The sequence below is a fragment of the Pristiophorus japonicus genome, unplaced genomic scaffold (assembly GCF_044704955.1).
Source record: "Pristiophorus japonicus isolate sPriJap1 unplaced genomic scaffold, sPriJap1.hap1 HAP1_SCAFFOLD_586, whole genome shotgun sequence".
Lineage (NCBI taxonomy): Eukaryota > Metazoa > Chordata > Chondrichthyes > Pristiophoridae > Pristiophorus > Pristiophorus japonicus.
In genome coordinates, this window is record NW_027254495.1 from 131,328 (window position 1) to 147,764 (window position 16,437).

General features: G+C 51.6%; 4 non-coding genes across 4 annotated transcripts; all 4 read left to right on the forward strand.

The window, feature by feature from the left end:
- The first annotated feature begins 238 nt into the window (after positions 1 to 238).
- Positions 239 to 311, forward strand: trnat-cgu (transfer RNA threonine (anticodon CGU)). The gene has a single exon. It is a non-coding gene; the product is annotated as a tRNA-Thr (tRNA).
- Positions 312 to 3,871: 3,560 nt separating this feature from the next.
- trnat-agu (transfer RNA threonine (anticodon AGU)) lies at positions 3,872 to 3,944 on the forward strand. The gene has a single exon. It is a non-coding gene; the product is annotated as a tRNA-Thr (tRNA).
- Positions 3,945 to 12,905: 8,961 nt separating this feature from the next.
- On the forward strand, positions 12,906 to 12,977 carry trnai-aau (transfer RNA isoleucine (anticodon AAU)). Its single transcript has one exon. It is a non-coding gene; the product is annotated as a tRNA-Ile (tRNA).
- A 1,181-nt stretch (positions 12,978 to 14,158) lies between these two features.
- Positions 14,159 to 14,231, forward strand: trnat-agu (transfer RNA threonine (anticodon AGU)). The gene has a single exon. It is a non-coding gene; the product is annotated as a tRNA-Thr (tRNA).
- The last annotated feature ends 2,206 nt before the right edge of the window (positions 14,232 to 16,437 follow it).

Consider the following 16,437-nt stretch of genomic DNA (forward strand, 5'->3'; position numbering starts at 1 on the left):
GCTCTCGAATTACCCACTCCTTCCCTCTCTCTCCCCTTAACTTCTCTTGCCCCTCCCTCTCTCTCTCGCCCCTTCCACTCTCGACTGACCCACTCTTTCTCACTCCTTCCCTCTCTCTCCCCTTAACTTCTCTTTCCCCTCCCTCTCTCTCTCCCCTTCCCCCCTGCCCCCCAACCCCCCTCCTCTCTCACTCCTTCCACTCTCTCTTTTCCCTTCCCCTGTCTTTCCTAGAGTGGGTGGCTCCATAGCTCAGGGGTTAGAGCACTGGTCTCGTAAACCAGGGGTCGTGGGTTTAAATCTCGTTAGAGCCTATTTAAAATTAGCTCAGTATTTAAATTTGCTGTTAGTTATATTATAAATATTAAACAGCTCTGTGACTGACCCGAGATCAACAGGCTCATTTCTCTTCCACTCTTTCCCTCCCTTCCACAATCAGCATCTTTTTCTCCCTCTCTCTCGATCACATTTTACCCGTCTCTCATCATTTCCCTCTCTCCCCTTCCCCCTTGCCCACCCCACCCTCTTTCCTTCCCCCTCACTCTCGATCCTTCTCCCTCGCTCTTCTCTCAGTCCTTCCCCTCCGTCCACTCACTCTCCCCATCCGTTCCCTCTCTTTCCCTTCCCTGCCTCTGTCTCCCCTTCTCTCTTGCCTCTCTCTCTCTCTCCTTCCCTATCTCTCCCCTTCCACTCTCTCTCTCCTTCCCTCTCTCACTCCTTTCCCTCTCTACCTCCCTTCCCCTCTCTCTCTCCCCAGCTCCTTCCCCTGTCTTTCCCAGAGCAGGTGCCCTCCTGTCTCTCTCTCCTTTCCCTTTCCTTTGAGATTCTCCCCTTATACCTCTTCTTCCCCTCCCTCTCTTTCCCCTTCCCCTCTCTCTTCCCTCTTTCCTACTCCTTCCCCTCTCTCCGCCCTTCTACATTCTCACCGCCTCTCTCTTTCCCCTTCCTCTCCCTGTCTCCCTTTCCCTCTCTCTCTCACTCCTTCCCCCCTCGCTCCCCTTCCCCCTCTCTCTCACTCCTTCCCCCCGTCTCCCCTTCTCCTTTCACTCCCTTTCCCGCTCTCTCTCACTCCTTCCTCCCTCTCTCCCCTTCCGCTCTCTCCCCGTCCCCTCTCTTTCGCAATCCTTTCCCCTCTCTTCCCTTAACCTCTTTCCCCTTCCCTCGCTCTCTCCCCTTCCCCTCCCTCTCTCTCCACGTCCCCTCTCTCTCACTCCTTCCCCTCTCTCTTTTCCCTTCCTCTCTCTTTCCTGCTCCTTCCCCTGTCTTTCCCAGAGCAGGTGGCTCCATAGCTCAGGGGTTAGAACACTGGTCTTGTAAACCAGAAATTATGAGTTCAAGTCTCACTGGGGCTTATTCCAAGTTAGTTTTGTATTTAAAGATGAGACTCTCATTTCTCCCGCCTCTGCCTTTTCACTTTCCATCTCCTCTTGCTCACTTTTCCTTTTCCTTTCTGATTCTCCCCTTCTCCCTTTCTCTCTCCCCCCTTCTCCCTTTCTCTCTCTCACTCTCCCCTTCAGCTCTCTTTCTCTCTCTCCCCCCCCTTCCACTCTCTCTCTCCCCATCATAAAAGGTTACTGCATGAGATAAAAGTTCACGGGATTGGGGGTAATATATTTGCATGGATAGAGGGTTGGCTAATTAACAGAAAACAGAGAGTCGGGATAAATGGTTCAATCTCCGGTTGACAAACAGTAACTCGTGGTGTGCTGCAGGGATCAGTGCTGGGACCCCAACTATTTACAATCTATATTAACGACTTGGAAGAAGGGACTGAGTGTAACATAGCCAAGTTTGCTGACAATACAAAGATGGGAGGAAAAGCAATGTGTGAGGAGGACACAAAAAATCTGCAAAAGGACATAGACAGGCTAAATGAGTGGGCAAACATTTGTCAGATGGAGCAGAATGTTGCAAAGTGTGAGGTCATGCACTTTGGCAGAAAAAAATCAAAGAGCAAGTTATTATTTAAACGGAGAAAGATTGCAAAGTGCTGCAGTACAGTGGGACCTGGGGTTACTTGTGCATGAAACACAAAAGGTTAGTATGCAGGTACAGCAAGTGATCAGAAAGGCCAATGGTATCTTGGCCTTTATTGCAAAGGGGATGGAGTATAAAAGCAGGGAAGTCTTGCTACAGTTATACAGGGTATTGGTGAGGCCACACCTGGAGTACTGCGTGCAGTTTTGGTTTCCATATTTACGAAAGGATATACTTGCTTTGAAGGCAGTTCAGAGAAGGTTCACTCGGTTGATTCCGGAGATGAGGGGGTTGACTTATGAGGAAAGGTTGAGGAGGTTGGGCCTCTACTCATTGGAGTTCAGAAGAATGAGAGGTGATCTTATCAAAACGTATAAGATTATGAGGGGGCTTGACAAGATGGATGCAGAGAGGATGTTTCCACTGATGGGGGAGACTAGAACTAGGGGGCATGGGCTTAGAATAAGGGACCGCCCATTTAAAACTGAGATAAGGAGAAATTTCTTCTCTCAGAGGGTTGTAAATCTGTGGCATTCTCTGCCTCAGAGAGCTGTGGAAGCCGGGACATTGAATATATTTAAGATAGAAATAGACAGTTTCTTAACCGATAAGGGGATAAGGGGATAAGGGGGAGGGCAGGGAGTGGACCTGAGTCCATGATCGGATCAGCCATGATCGTATTAAATGTCGGAGCAGGCTCGAGGGGCTGAATGGCCTACTCCTGCTCCTATTTCTTATGTTCTTATCTCCCTCTCTTTCCCCTCCCGCCTCTCTCTCACTCCTTCCCTCTCTTTCTCCGCTCTCCCTGTTTCCTCCTCCCAGTCTCCCCTTCTCCTCTCTCTCTCTCACTCCTTCCCCCTTTCTCCCACTCTTTCCCCTCTCGCTCTCCCCTTTCCCTCTCTCTTCCTCTCTGTCTTCCCTTCCACTTCTCTCTCACTCCTTCCCCACTGTCTTCCCTTCCCCAGGCTCTCTCATTCCTTCCCCACTGTCTTCCCTTCCCCCTCTCTCTCACTCCTTCCACTCTCTCTTTTCCCTTTCATGCTCCTTCCCCTGTCTTTCTTAAAGCAGGTGGCCCCATAGCTCAGGGGTTAGAGTACTGGTCATGTAAATCATTTCACCAAAAGTTGTGAGTGCAAATCTCACTAGGAGCTATTTAAAATTAGCCCAGTCTTTGAATTAACAAGTGTTGAATTGTAAATATTACAGCTACGAGACCGACTCTGGAACAACAGGCTCCTCTTCCCCATCACGACCTGTTCTGCATCTTTTTTCCCGCTATCTCGTTTTCCCCGTCTCTCACGTAATTCCCTCTCTCACACGCTCCCCTCACCCTCTCTTCATCCCCCCTCTCCATCTCTCCCTTACCCACTCTCTCCCCTTCTCCTTTCTCCACTTTCCCTCTCTCTCTCCCCTTCCGCTCTCAACTTACCCACTCTTTCTCACTCCTTCCCTCTCTCCCCTTAACTTCTCTTTCCCCTCCCTCTCTCTCTCCCCTTCCCCTCCCTCTCTCTCCCATTCCCCCTCTCTCTTACTCTTTCCCCTCTCTATTTCTCCCCGCCCCTTCCACACTTTCTCCCTTTCTCTCACTCCCACTTCCCATTTCTCTCACACGCCTGCCTCTCTCTCACTCATTCCCCTCTCTCCCCTTAACCACTCTTTCTCCTCTCTGCTGCTCTCTGTTTCCATCGCATTACGACCCGTTCTACATCTTTTTACCCCACTCTCTCCCATTCCCCTCCCTCTCTCTCTCCCCTCCCTCTCTCTCTCCCCTTCCCCTTCCTCTCTCTCTCCCCTTCCCCTTCCTCTCTCTCCCCTTCCCTCTCTCTCTCCCCTTCTACTCTCTCTTTTCCCTTCCCCTCTCTTTCCTGCTCCTTCCCCTGTATTTCACAGAGCAGGTGGCTCCATAGCTCAGGGGTTAGAGCGCTGGTCTAGTCAGCAAGTAGTCGTGGGTTCGAATCTCACTGGGGCCTACTCAAAGTTAGTTCAGTATTTAAATTCACCATCAATTAACCAGGGTTTTAATTATAAATATTAAACAGCTCTCAGACTGATCCTGGAACAACAGGGTCATCTCTCTGACACTCTCTTTCCCTTCCCCCTCACGACCTGTTCTACATCTTTTTACCCCTCTCTCCCTTTCCCGCTATCTCGCTTTCCCCATCTCTCACTCATTCCCCTCTCTTACCTTCTCCCCTTCTCCCCTTCCCCCACTCTCTCATTCCTTCCCCACTCTCTCCCCTTCCCCTCCCTGCTGCTCTTTCCCACTCCTTCCCCTCTCTCTCTCCTTCCTGCTCCTTCCCCTGTCTTTGTATTCACAGCTGGTTCCATAGCTCAGGGGTTTAGAGCGTTGGTCTCATCAACCAGTGGTCGGGGGTTCAAATCTCACTGGGGGCCGGCTCAAAGTTAACACAGTTTTTAAATTCATCGTTCATCTGTCTCTCTCTCTCTCTTTTCCCTTTCCTTTCAGATTGTCTCTCTCTCTCCCTTTCCTCTCTCTCATTCCTTCCCCCTCTCCCCCACTCCTTCGTCACACTCTCTCTCTCTCCGTTCCCTCCCTCTCTTTCCCCACCCCACTCTCTTTCTCCCCTTCCCCCACTCTCTCACTCCTTCCCCATTCTCTACCTCTCTCTCCCCGTCCCCAAACCCCCTCTTTTCCCTCCCTCTCTCTCTCTCCCCTTCCCCTCTCTCTCACTCCTTTCACACTCTCTCTCCCTTCCTCCTCAGGACCTGTTCAACATCTTTTTACCCCTCTCTCCCTTTCCCGCTATCTCGCTTTTCCCGTCTCTCACTCATTCCCCTCTCTTACCTTCTACCCTTCTCCCCTTCCCCTCTCTCCCTCTCTCTTCTCCCTTTCTTTTCAGATTCACCCTCTCTCTCCCCTTCCCTTCTCTCCTTCCCCTGTCTCATTCTCCCCTTCCCCTCTCTTTCCTGTCTCATTCTCCCCTTCCTTTCCTTTCTCCCCTTCCCCTCTCTCTCCTTCCCTTCTCTCCCCTTCCCTCTCTCCCTTTTCACTCTCCCTCTCCCCTTCCCCTATCTTCCCTTCCCTCTCTCATCTCTCTCACTTTTCCCTTTCTTTTCAGATTCTCCCCATTCTCCCTCTCTCTCCCCTTCCTTTCTCTCTCCCCTGTCTTATCCCTCTCTCGCCTTCCCATCTCTCTCTCCTTCCTCTCTCTCACTCCTTCCCTCTCTTTCCCCTTCCCCCTCTCTCTCACTCCTTCCCCTCTCTCTCCTCCCCTTCCACACTCTCAATCTCCATTCCCTCCCTCTCTTTCCCCACACCCCTTTCTCTCTCCCCTTCCCCTCTCTCTATCCCTCTCTCCTCTTCCACTTTCTCTCTTCCTCCCTGTCTCCCCTTCCCCTTCTTTCTAACTCCTTCCCCACTCTCTCCCCTTACCCTCCCTCTCCTCCCTTCCACACTCTCTCTTCCCTACCATCTCTTTCCCCTCCCCCTCTCTCTTTTCCCTTCCTCTCTGACTTCCTCCCTGACTCCCCATCCCCCTCTCTCTCACTCCTTCCCCACTGTCTCCCCATCCCCCTCTCTCTCACTCCTTCCCCTCTCTCACCCCATCCCCCTCTCTCTCACTCCTTCCACTCTCTCTTTTCCCTTTCCTGCTCCTTCCCCTGTCTGCCCTAAGGCAGGTGGCTCCATAGCTCAGGGGTTGTGAGTTCAAATCTCACTGGGGCTTACTCAAAATTAGTTTACTATTTAAATTCCAGTCTCTCCCTCCTCCCTATTCTTTCCCACTTTTCAGATTCTCCCCCTGCCCCTCTCTCTCACTTTCCCTTTCCTCTCCAGCCCCCTCACCTCTCACTCGTTCATTCACCCCTCTCTCTCACTCCCCTTCCCATTTCTCTCACACGCCTGCCTCTCTCTCACTCCTTCCTCCCTCTCCCCTTAACCTCTCTTTCCATCGCATTACGACCCGTTCTACATCTTTTTACCCCCACTTTCTCCCCTTCCCCTCCATCTCTTTCCCCTTCCCCTTCCCTCTCATTCCCCTTCCATCTCTCTCCCCTTTCCCACTCTTTCCCATTCCCCTCCCTCTCTTTCTCCTTCCCCTCTCTCTCTCCCCTTCCCTTCCTCTCTGTCCCCTTCCCCCTCTCTCTAACTCCTTCCACTCTCTCTTTTCCCTTCCCCTCTCTTTCCTGCTCCTTCCCCTGTCTTTCACAGAGCAGGTGGCTCCATAGCTCAGTTTTGGTCTCCTAATCTGAGGAAGGACATTCTTGCTATTGAGGGAGTGCAGCAAAGGTTCACCAGACTGATTCCCGGGATGGCAGGACTGACATACGAGGAGAGACTGGATCAACTGGGCCTTTATTCACTGGAATTTAGAAGAATGAGAGGGGATCTCAGAGCAAAGTATAAAATTCTGACGGGACTGGACAGGTTAGATGCAGGAAGAATGTTCCCGATGTTGGGGAAGTCCAGAACCAGGGGACACAGTCGAAGGATAAGGGGTAAGCCATTTAGGACTGAGATGAGGAGAAACTTCTTCACTCAGAGAGTTGTTAACCTGTGGAATTCCCTGCCGCAGAGAGTTGTTGATGCCAGTTGATTGGATATATTCAAGAGGGAGCTAGATATGGCCCTTACGGCTAAAGGGATCAAGGGGTATGGAGAGAAAGCAGGAAAGGGGTACTGAGGTGAATGACCAGCCATGATCTTATTGAATGGTGGTGCAGGCTCGAAGGGCCGAATGGCCTACTCCTGCACCTATTTTCCATGTTTCTATGTTTCAGGGGTTAGAGCACAGGTCTTGCAAACCAGGAGTCGTGAGTTTAAATCTCACTGGGGCCTACTCAAAATGAGCTCAGTATTTAAATTCATCGTCAATTAACAAGGGCTTTAATTATAAATATTAAACAGCTCTGAGACCGACCCTGGAATAACAGGCTCCCCTCTCACCCTTCCCCCTCTCCTCTTCTCTCTTACACACTCGCTCCCCTTCCAGATCTCTCTCTGCCTTCCCCATTGTTATATATATAAACCTGTAAATACCATGTCTAACCACCAGAGGGCTCATCCCCTGGAGTCTCAATCCCTTGGGAGCACCTGTAGAAAAGGAGGCCTCACAGGCTGGAGAGGCATTCTGAGATCTGTAATAAAGGACTAGTCACACCTTACTTTGAGCTTGCAGTATCTATTCAAGTCATAACACCTCTCTCTCTCTTCCCCCTCTCTCTTCCCTTTCCCCTCTCTCTCACCTTCCCCCTCTCTCTCCCTTCCCCCACTCTCTTCCCTTCCCTCCTCTCCCTCCCTTCCACCCTCTTGCTCCATGTCTACCCTTCCCCCTCTCTCTCCCCTCCCCCTCTCCCCTACCCACTCTCTCTCCTGCCCCCTCTGCCTTTTCATTCGCGCTCTCCCCTTCCCCTATCTTCCCTCCCCTCTCTCCTCTCTCTCTTTTCCCTTTCTTTTCAGATTCCCCCCATTCTCCCTCCCTCTCCCCTTCCTTTCTCTCTCCCCTGTCTCCTCCATCTCTGGCCTTCCCATCTCTCTCCCCTTCCTCTCTCTCACTCCTTCCCTCTCTCTCCCCTTCCCCCCCTCTCTCACTCCTTCCACTCTCTCTTTTCCCTTCCCCTCTCTTTCCTACTCCTTCCACTGTCCTTCCCAGAGTAGGTGGTTCCATAGCTCACTTGGGCCTACTCAAAATTAACTCAGTATTTAAATTTGATGTTAGTTAACAAGGTGTTTAATTATAAATATTAAACAGCTCTGTGATCGATCCTGGATCAACAGGCTCATTTCTCTTCCACTCACTCTCCCCTTCCAAATCTCTCCCTCCCTTCCCCATTCTACATCTTTTTCTCCCTCTCTCTCGATCTTATTTTCCCCGTCTCTCACTCATTCCCCTCTCTCCCCTTCCCCCTCCCTCACCCCACCCTCTTTCCTTCCTCCTCACTCTCTATCCTTCTCCCTCGCTTTTCTCTCACTCCTTCCTCTTCTTCCACTCACTCTCCCCATCCGCTCCCTCTCTTTCCCTTCCCTGCCTCTGTCTCCCCTTCTCTCTCTCTCCTGCCTTTCTCTCTCTCTCCTTACCTCTCTCACTCCTTTCCCTCTCTCCCTCCCTTCCACTCTCTCTCTCCCCAGCTCCTTCCCCTGTCTTTCCCAGAGCAGGTGCCCTCCTGTCTCTCTCTCCTTTCCCTTTCCTTTGAGATTCTCCAATTCTCTCTCTTCTTCCCCTCCCTCTCTTTCCCTTTCCCTCTCTCTTCCCTCTTTCCTACTCCTTCCCCTCTCTCCCCCACTTTTACATTCTCTCCGCCTCTCTCTCTCCCCTTCCTCTCCCTGTCTCCCCTTCCCCCTCTCTCTCACTTCTTCCTCCTCTCTCCCCTTCCCCTCTCTTTCGCACTCCTTCCCCCTCTCTTCCCTTAACCTCTCTTTCCCCTTCCCTCACTCTCTCCCCTGCCCCTCTCTCTTTCTCCCAGTCCACTTCCCTCTCTCTCTCCCCTTCCCCTCTCTCCCCTTCCCCTCCCTCTCTTTCCCCTTCCCCTCTCTCTCACTCATTCCACTCTCTCTTTTCCCTTTCCCCTCTCTTTCCTGCTCTTTCCTGCTCCTTCCCCTATGTTTCCCACAGCAAGCTGCTCCATATCTCAGGGGTTAGAGCAATGATTTTATCAACCAGAGGTTATGAGTTCAAGTCTCACTGGGGCCTACTCAAAATTAGTTTTGTATTTAAATATGTGACTCTCATTTCTCCCGCCTCTGCCTTTTCACTTTCCATCTCCTCTCTCTCATTTTTCCCTTTCCTTTCTGATTCTCCCCTTCTCTCTCTCCCCTTCTCCCTTCCTCTCTCTCTCTCGGCCCCCCGCCCTCCTCCCACTCTCTCTCTCCCCATCATAAAAGTTTACTGCACGAGATAAAAGCTCACGGGATTGGGGGTAATATATTTGCATGGATAGAGGGTTGGCTAATTAACAGAAAACAGAGAGTCGGGATAAATGGTTCAATCTCCGGTTGGCAAACAATAACTAGTGGTGTGCTGCAGGGATCAGTGCTGGGATCCCAACTATTTACAATCTATATTAACGAATTGGAAGAAGGGACTGCGTGCAACATAGCCAAGTTTGCTGATGATACAAAAATGGGAGGAAAATCTGCAAAAGGACATAGACAGTTGAAGTGAGTGGGCAAAAATTTGGCAGATGGAGTATAATGTTGAAAAGTGTGAGGTCATGCACTTTGGCAGAAAAAAAATCAAAGAGCAAGTTATTATTTAAATGGAGAAAGATTGCAAAGTGCCGCAGTACAGCGGGACCTGGGGGTTACTTGTGCATGAAACACAAAAGGTTAGTATGCAGGTACAGCAAGTGATCAGGAAGGCCAATGGAATCTTGGCCTTTATTGCAAAGGGGATGGAGTATAAAAGCAGGGAAGTCTTGCTACAGTTATACAGGGTATTGGTGAGGCCACACCTGGAGTACTGCGTGCAGTTTTGGTTTCCTTATTTAGGAAAGGATATACTTGCTTTGGAGGCAGTTCAGAGAAGGTTCACTCGGTTGATTCCGGAGATGAGGGGGTTGACTTATGAGGAAAGGTTGAGTAGGTTGGGCCTCTACTCATTGGAGTTCAGAAGAATGAGAGGTGATCTTATCGAAACGTATAAGATTATGAGGGGGCTTGACAAGGTGAATGCAGAGAGGATGTTTCCACTGATGGGGGAGACTAGAACTAGGGGGCATGACCTTAGAATAAGGGGCCGCCCATTTAAAACTGAGATGAGGAGGAATGTCTTCTCTCAGAGGGTTGTAAATCTGTGGAATTCTCTTCCCTTCCAAATCTCTCTCTCCCTTCCCCTTCTGCATCTTTTTACCCCCACTCCCTTTCCCATTATCTCGCTTTCCCCGTCTCTCACTCATTCCCCTCTCTCACCCTCTCCCTCTCCTCTCCCTCCTCTCTCTCCTCTCCCTCCTCTCTCTCTTCTCCCTTTCTTTTCAGATTCTCTCTCTCTCTCCCCTTCCCAGCTCGGTCTCACTCCTTCACCCTCTCTTTCCCCTTCCCCTCTCTCTCCGTCCCCTGTCTCATTCTCCGCTTCCCCTCTCTCTCCTCTCTCCCCTTTCCCTCTCTCTCCTCTCTCCCCTCCCCCTCTCTCCCCTACCCACTCTCTCCACTCCCCCTCTCTCCCCTACCCACTCTCTCCCCTCCCCACTCTCTCCCCTCCCCCTCTCTCCCCTACCCACTCTCTCCCCTGCCCCCTCTGCCTTTTCACTCTCCCTCTTCCCTTCCCCTATCTTCCCTCCCCTCTCTCCTCTCTCTCACTTTTCCCTTTCTTTTCAGATTCTCCCCATTCTCCCTCTCTCCCCCCTTCCTTTCTCATTCCCCTGTCTCCTCCCTCTCTCGCCTTCCCATCTCTCTCCCCTTTCTCTCTCTAGCTCCTTCCCTCTCTCTCCCCTTCCCCCCCTCTCTCACTCCTTCCACTCTCTCTTTTCCCTTCCCCTCTCTTTCCTGTTCCTTCTCCTGTCTTTTTTAAAACAGGTGGCTCCATCGGTCAGGGGTTAGAGCACTGGTCTTGTAAACCAGGAGTCGTGCGTTCAAATCTCACTGGAGCCCACTCAAAGTTAGCTCAGTATTTATTTCACTGTCAATTAACAATGGGTTTAATTATAAATATTAAACAGCTTTGAGACTGGACCTGATGCAAAATTAGTGTTGTGTTTAAATTCACTGTCTCTCTCTCTTCTCCTTTTCAGATTGTTCCCCAATCTCTCTCTTGATAGAAAATAGGTGCAGGAGTTGTCCCTTTGAGCCAACTCTCTCCTTCCCCTTCCTCATTCAATGAGTTCATAGCTGAACATGCAACTTCAGTACCCCATTCCTGCTTTCTCACCATCCCCCGAGTCATAAGGACTTCATCAAACTCCTTTTTGAATATATTTAGTGAATTGGCATCAACAACTTTCTATGGTAGAGAATTCCACAGGTTCACCACTCTCTGGGTGAAGATGTTTCTCCTCATCTCGGTCCTAAATGGCTTACCCCTTATCCTTAGACTGTGTCCCCTGGTTCTGGACTTCCCCAACATCGGGAACATTCTTCCTGCATCTAACCCGTCAGAATGTTATATGTTTCTATGAGATCCCCTCTCATTCTTCTGAACTCCAGTGAATACAAGCCCAGTTGATCCAGTCTTTCTTGATAGGTCAGTCCCGCCATCCCAGGAATCAGTCTGGTGAACCTTCGCTGCACTCCCTCAACAGCAAGAACATCCTTCCTCAAGTTAGGAGACCAAAACTGTCCACAATACTCCAGGTGTGGCCTCACCAAGGCCCTGTACAACTGTAGTAACACCTCCCTGCCCCTGTACTCAAATCCCCTCGCTATCTTACTCCTTCTCCCTCTTTCCCCTTAACCTCTCTTTCCCCACCCTACTCTCTCTCCCCTGCTCCCTCTCTCTTCCTCTCTGTCTCCCCTTCCCCCACTCTCTCATTCCTTCCCCACTCTCTCCCCTTCCCCTCCCTCCCGCTCTTTCCCACTTCTTCCCCTCTCTCTCTCCTTCCTGCTCCTTCCTCTGTCTTCATCCATGCAGTTGGCTCCATAGCTCAGGGGTTAAAGCACAGGTCTTATCAACTAGGGGTCGTGGGTTCAAATCTCACTGGGAACAACTCAAAATGAATTTAATATTTAAGTTTGCTGTCAGTTAACAAGGTCTTTAATTATAAATGTTTAATATCTCTGGGACTGACTGAGGAACAATAGGCCTTCCTCGTACCCTTTCGTCTCTCTCTGCCCTCCCCATCATGAGTCTTTTTACCCCTCTCTCCCTTTCCAACTATCTCGCTTTCCCCGTTTCTCACTCTGCTTCCCCCTCTCTTCTCCCTTCCCCCTCTCTTCTCCCTTCCCCCTCTCTTCTCCCTTCCCCCTCTCATCTCCCTTCCCCCTCTCATCTCCCTTCCCCCTCTCTCCACTCACTCTCTCCCCTTCCCTTTCTCCTCCCCCTCGCTCTCTCTCCCCTTCCCACTCTTACACACTCGTTACCCTCTATATCTCGCTCCTACACCTCTCTCACTCCTTCCCCCTCTCTCCCCTTTCCCCACTCTTTCTCCCCTTCCTCACCTCTTTCCTTCCCCCTTTCTTTCCCCTTCTCTCTCTGGATGTTTAACATCTCTGAGACCGACCCTGGAACAACAGGCTCCCCTCACACCCTTCCCCCTCTCCTCTTCTCGTCTCTCTTACACACTCTTTCCCTTTTTCCCCGCTCGATCTCACTCCTTCACCCTCTCTTTCCCCTTCCCCTCTCTCTCCTTCCCCTGTCTCATTCTCTCCATCCCCTTTCTCTCCTTCCCCTGTCTCATTCTCCCCTTCTCCTCTCTCCCCTTCCCCTGTCTCATTCTCCCCTTCCCCTCTCTCTCCACTCTCCCCTTCCCTCTCTACTTTCATTCTCTCACTCCTTCCCCTCTCTCTCCATCCCCTGTCTCATTCTCCCCTTCTCCTCTCTCCCCTTCCCCTGTCTCATTCTCCCCTTCCCCTCTCTCTCCTCTCTCCCCTTCCCTCTCTACTTTCATTCTATCACTCCTTCCATTCTCTCTCCTTCCTCCTCTATCTTCCCTCTCTCTCCCCTCCCCCTCTCTTCCCTGCCCCCTCTCCCTTTTCACTCATCCTCTCCCCTTCCCTTATCTTCCCTCCCCTCTCTCCTCTCTCTCACTTTTCCCTTTCTTTTCAGATTCTCCCCATTCTCCCTCTCTCTCCCCTGCCCCCTCTCCCTTTTCACTCTCCCTCTCTCGCCTTCCCATCTCTCCCCCCTTCCTCTCTCTCACTCCTTCTCTCTCTCTCCCCTTCCCCCTCTCTGTCATTCTGCCCCTTCTCTCCCCTTCCCCTCCCTCTCTCTCCCCTTCCCCTCCCTCTCTCTCCCCTTCCCCCTCTCTCTCACTCCTTCCACACTCTCTTTTCCCTTCACCTCTCTTTCCTGCTCCTTCCCCTGTCTTTCCAAGTGCAGGTGGCTCCATAGCTCAGGGGTTAGAGCACTGGTTTAATAAACCAGTGGTCGTCAGTTCAAATCTCACTGGGAACGACTCAAAATGAACCTAATATTTAAGTTTGATGTCAGTTAACAAGGTCTTTAATTATAAATATTAAACAGCTCGAAGACTGATCCTGGATCAACAGGCTCATTTCTCTTCCTCTCTCTCTCTCCCTTCACTATTCTACATCATTTTCTCGCAATCTCCTTTTCTCCGTCTCTCACTCATTCCCCTCTCTTCCTTTTCCCCTCCCTCCCCCACCCTCTTTCCCTTCCCTGCCTCTGTCTCCCCTTCTTTCTCTCTCCTGCCTCTCTCTCTCTCCTTCCCTCTATCACTCCTTTCCCTCTATCCCTCCCATCCACTCTCTCTCTCCCCAGCTCCTTCCCCTGTCTTTCCCAGAGCAGGTGCCCTCCTGTCTCTTTCTCTCCTTTCCCTTTCCTTTGAGATCCTCCCCTTCTCTCTCTTCTTCCCCTCCCTCTCTTTCCCCTTCCCCTCTCTCTTCTCTCTTTCCTACTCCTTCCCCTCTCTTCCCCCTTCTTCATTCTCCCCGCCTCTCTCTCTCCCCTTCCTCTCCCTGTCTCCCCTTCCCCCTCACTCTCACTCCTTCCCCCCTCTCTCCCCTTCCCCTCTCTTTCGCACTCCTTCCCCCTCTCTTCCCTTAACCTCTCTTTCCCCTTCCCTCGCTCTCTCCCCTGCCCCTCTCTTTCTCCCAGTCTCCACTTCCCTCTCTCTCTCACTCCCTCCACTTTCCCTCTCTCTCTCTCTCCCCTTCCACTCTCGACTTACCCACTCTTTCTCACTCCTTCCCTCTCTCCCCTTAACTTTTCTTTCCCCTCCCTCTCTCTCTCCCCTTCCCCTCCCTCTCTCTCCCCTTCCCCCTCTCTCTTACTCTTTCCCCTCTCTATTTCTCCCCGCCCCTTCCACACTTTCTCCCTTTCTCTCACTCGCCTGCCTCTCTCTCACTCATTCCCCTCTCTCCCCTTAACCACTCTTTCTCCTCTCTGCTGCTCTCTGTTTCCATCGCATTCCGACCCATTCTACATCTTTTTACCCCACTCTCTCCCATTCCCCTCCCTCTCTCTCTCCCCTCCCTCTCTCGCTCCCCTTCCCCTTCCTCTCTCTCTCCCCTTCCCTTCCTCTCTCTCCCCTTCCCTCTCTCTCTCCCCTTCTACTCTCTCTTTTCCCTTCCCCTCTCTTTCCTGCTCCTTCCCCTGTATTTCACAGAGCAGGTGGCTCCATAGCTCAGGGGTTAGAGCGCTGGTCTAGTCAGCAAGTAGTCGTGGGTTCGAATCTCACTGGGGCCTACTCAAAGTTAGTTCAGTATTTAAATTCACCATCAATTAACCAGGGTTTTAATTATAAATATTAAACAGCTCTCAGACTGATCCTGGAACAACAGGGTCATCTCTCTGACACTCTCTTTCCCTTCCCCCTCACGACCTGTTCTACATCTTTTTACCCCTCTCTCCCTTTCCCGCTATCTCGCTTTCCCCGTCTCTCACTCATTCCCCTCTCTTACCTTCTCCCCTTCTCCCCTTCCCCCACTCTCTCATTCCTTCCCCACTCTCTCCCCTTCCCCTCCCTGCTGCTCTTTCCCACTCCTTCCCCTCTCTCTCTCCTTCCTGCTCCTTCCCCTGTCTTTGTATTCACAGCTGGTTCCATAGCTCAGGGGTTTAGAGCGTTGGTCTCATCAACCAGTGGTCGTTGGTTCAAATCTCACTGGGGGCCAACTCAAAGTTAACACAGTATTTAAATTCATCGTTCATCTGTCTCTCTCTCTCTCTCTCTTTTCCCTTTCCTTTCAGATTGTCTCTCTCTCTCCCTTTCCTCTCTCTCATTCCTTCCCCCTCTCCCCCACTCCTTCGTCACACTCTCTCTCTCTCCGTTCCCTCCCTCTCTTTCCCCACCCCACTCTCTTTCTCCCCTTCCCCCACTCTCTCACTCCTTCCCCATTCTCTACCTCTCTCTCCCCGTCCCCAAACCCCCTCTTTTCCCTCCCTCTCTCTCTCTCCCCTTCCCCTCTCTCTCACTCCTTTCACACTCTCTCTCCCTTCCTCCTCAGGACCTGTTCAACATCTTTTTACCCCTCTCTCCCTTTCCCGCTATCTCGCTTTTCCCGTCTCTCACTCATTCCCCTCTCTTACCTTCTACCCTTCTCCCCTTCCCCTCTCTCCCTCTCTCTTCTCCCTTTCTTTTTCAGATTCACCCTCTCTCTCCCCTTCCCTTCTCTCCTTCCCCTGTCTCATTCTCCCCTTCCCCTCTCTTTCCTGTCTCATTCTCCCCTTCCTTTCCTTTCTCCCCTTCCCCTCTCTCTCCTTCCCTTCTCTCCCCTTCCCTCTCTCCCTTTTCACTCTCCCTCTCCCCTTCCCCTATCTTCCCTTCCCTCTCTCATCTCTCTCACTTTTCCCTTTCTTTTCAGATTCTCCCCATTCTCCCTCTCTCTCCCCTTCCTTTCTCTCTCCCCTGTCTTATCCCTCTCTCGCCTTCCCATCTCTCTCTCCTTCCTCTCTCTCACTCCTTCCCTCTCTTTCCCCTTCCCCCTCTCTCTCACTCCTTCCCCTCTCTCTCCTCCCCTTCCACACTCTCAATCTCCATTCCCTCCCTCTCTTTCCCCACACCCCTTTCTCTCTCCCCTTCCCCTCTCTCTATCCCTCTCTCCTCTTCCCCTTTCTCTCTTCCTCCCTGTCTCGCCTTCCCCTTCTTTCTAACTCCTTCCCCACTCTCTCCCCTTACCCTCCCTCTCCCTCCCTTCCACACTCTCTCTTCCCTACCATCTCTTTCCCCTCCCCTCTCTCTTTTACCTTCCTCTCTCACTTCCTCCCTGACTCCCCATCCCCCTCTCTCTCACTCCTTCCCCACTGTCACCCCATCCCCCTCTCTCTCACTCCTTCCCTCTCTCACCCCATCCCCCTCTCTCTCACTCCTTCCACTCTCTCTTTTCCCTTTCCTGCTCCTTCCCCTGTCTGCCCTAAGGCAGGTGGCTCCATAGCTCAGGGGTTGTGAGTTCAAATCTCACTGGGGCTTACTCAAAATTAGTTTACTATTTAAATTCCAGTCTCTCCCTCCTCCCTATTCTTTCCCACTTTTCAGATTCTCCCCCCTGCCCCTCTCTCTCACTTTCCCTTTCCTCTCCAGCCCCCTCACCTCTCACTCGTTCATTCACCCCTCTCTCTCACTCCCCCTTCCCATTTCTCTCACACGCCTGCCTCTCTCTCACTCCTTCCTCCCCTCTCCCCTTAACCTCTCTTTCCATCGCATTACGACCCGTTCGACATCTTTTTACCCCCACTCTCTCCCCTTCCCCTCCATCTCTTTCCCCTTCCCCTTCCCTCTCATTCCCCTTCCGTCTCTCTCCCCTTTCCCACTCTTTCCCATTCCCCTCCCTCTCTTTCTCCTTCCCCTCTCTCTCTCCCCTTCCCTTCCTCTCTGTCCCCTTCGCCTCTCTCTAACTCCTTCCACTCCTCTCTTTTCCCTTCCCCTCTCTTTCCTGCTCCTTCCCCTGTCTTTCAC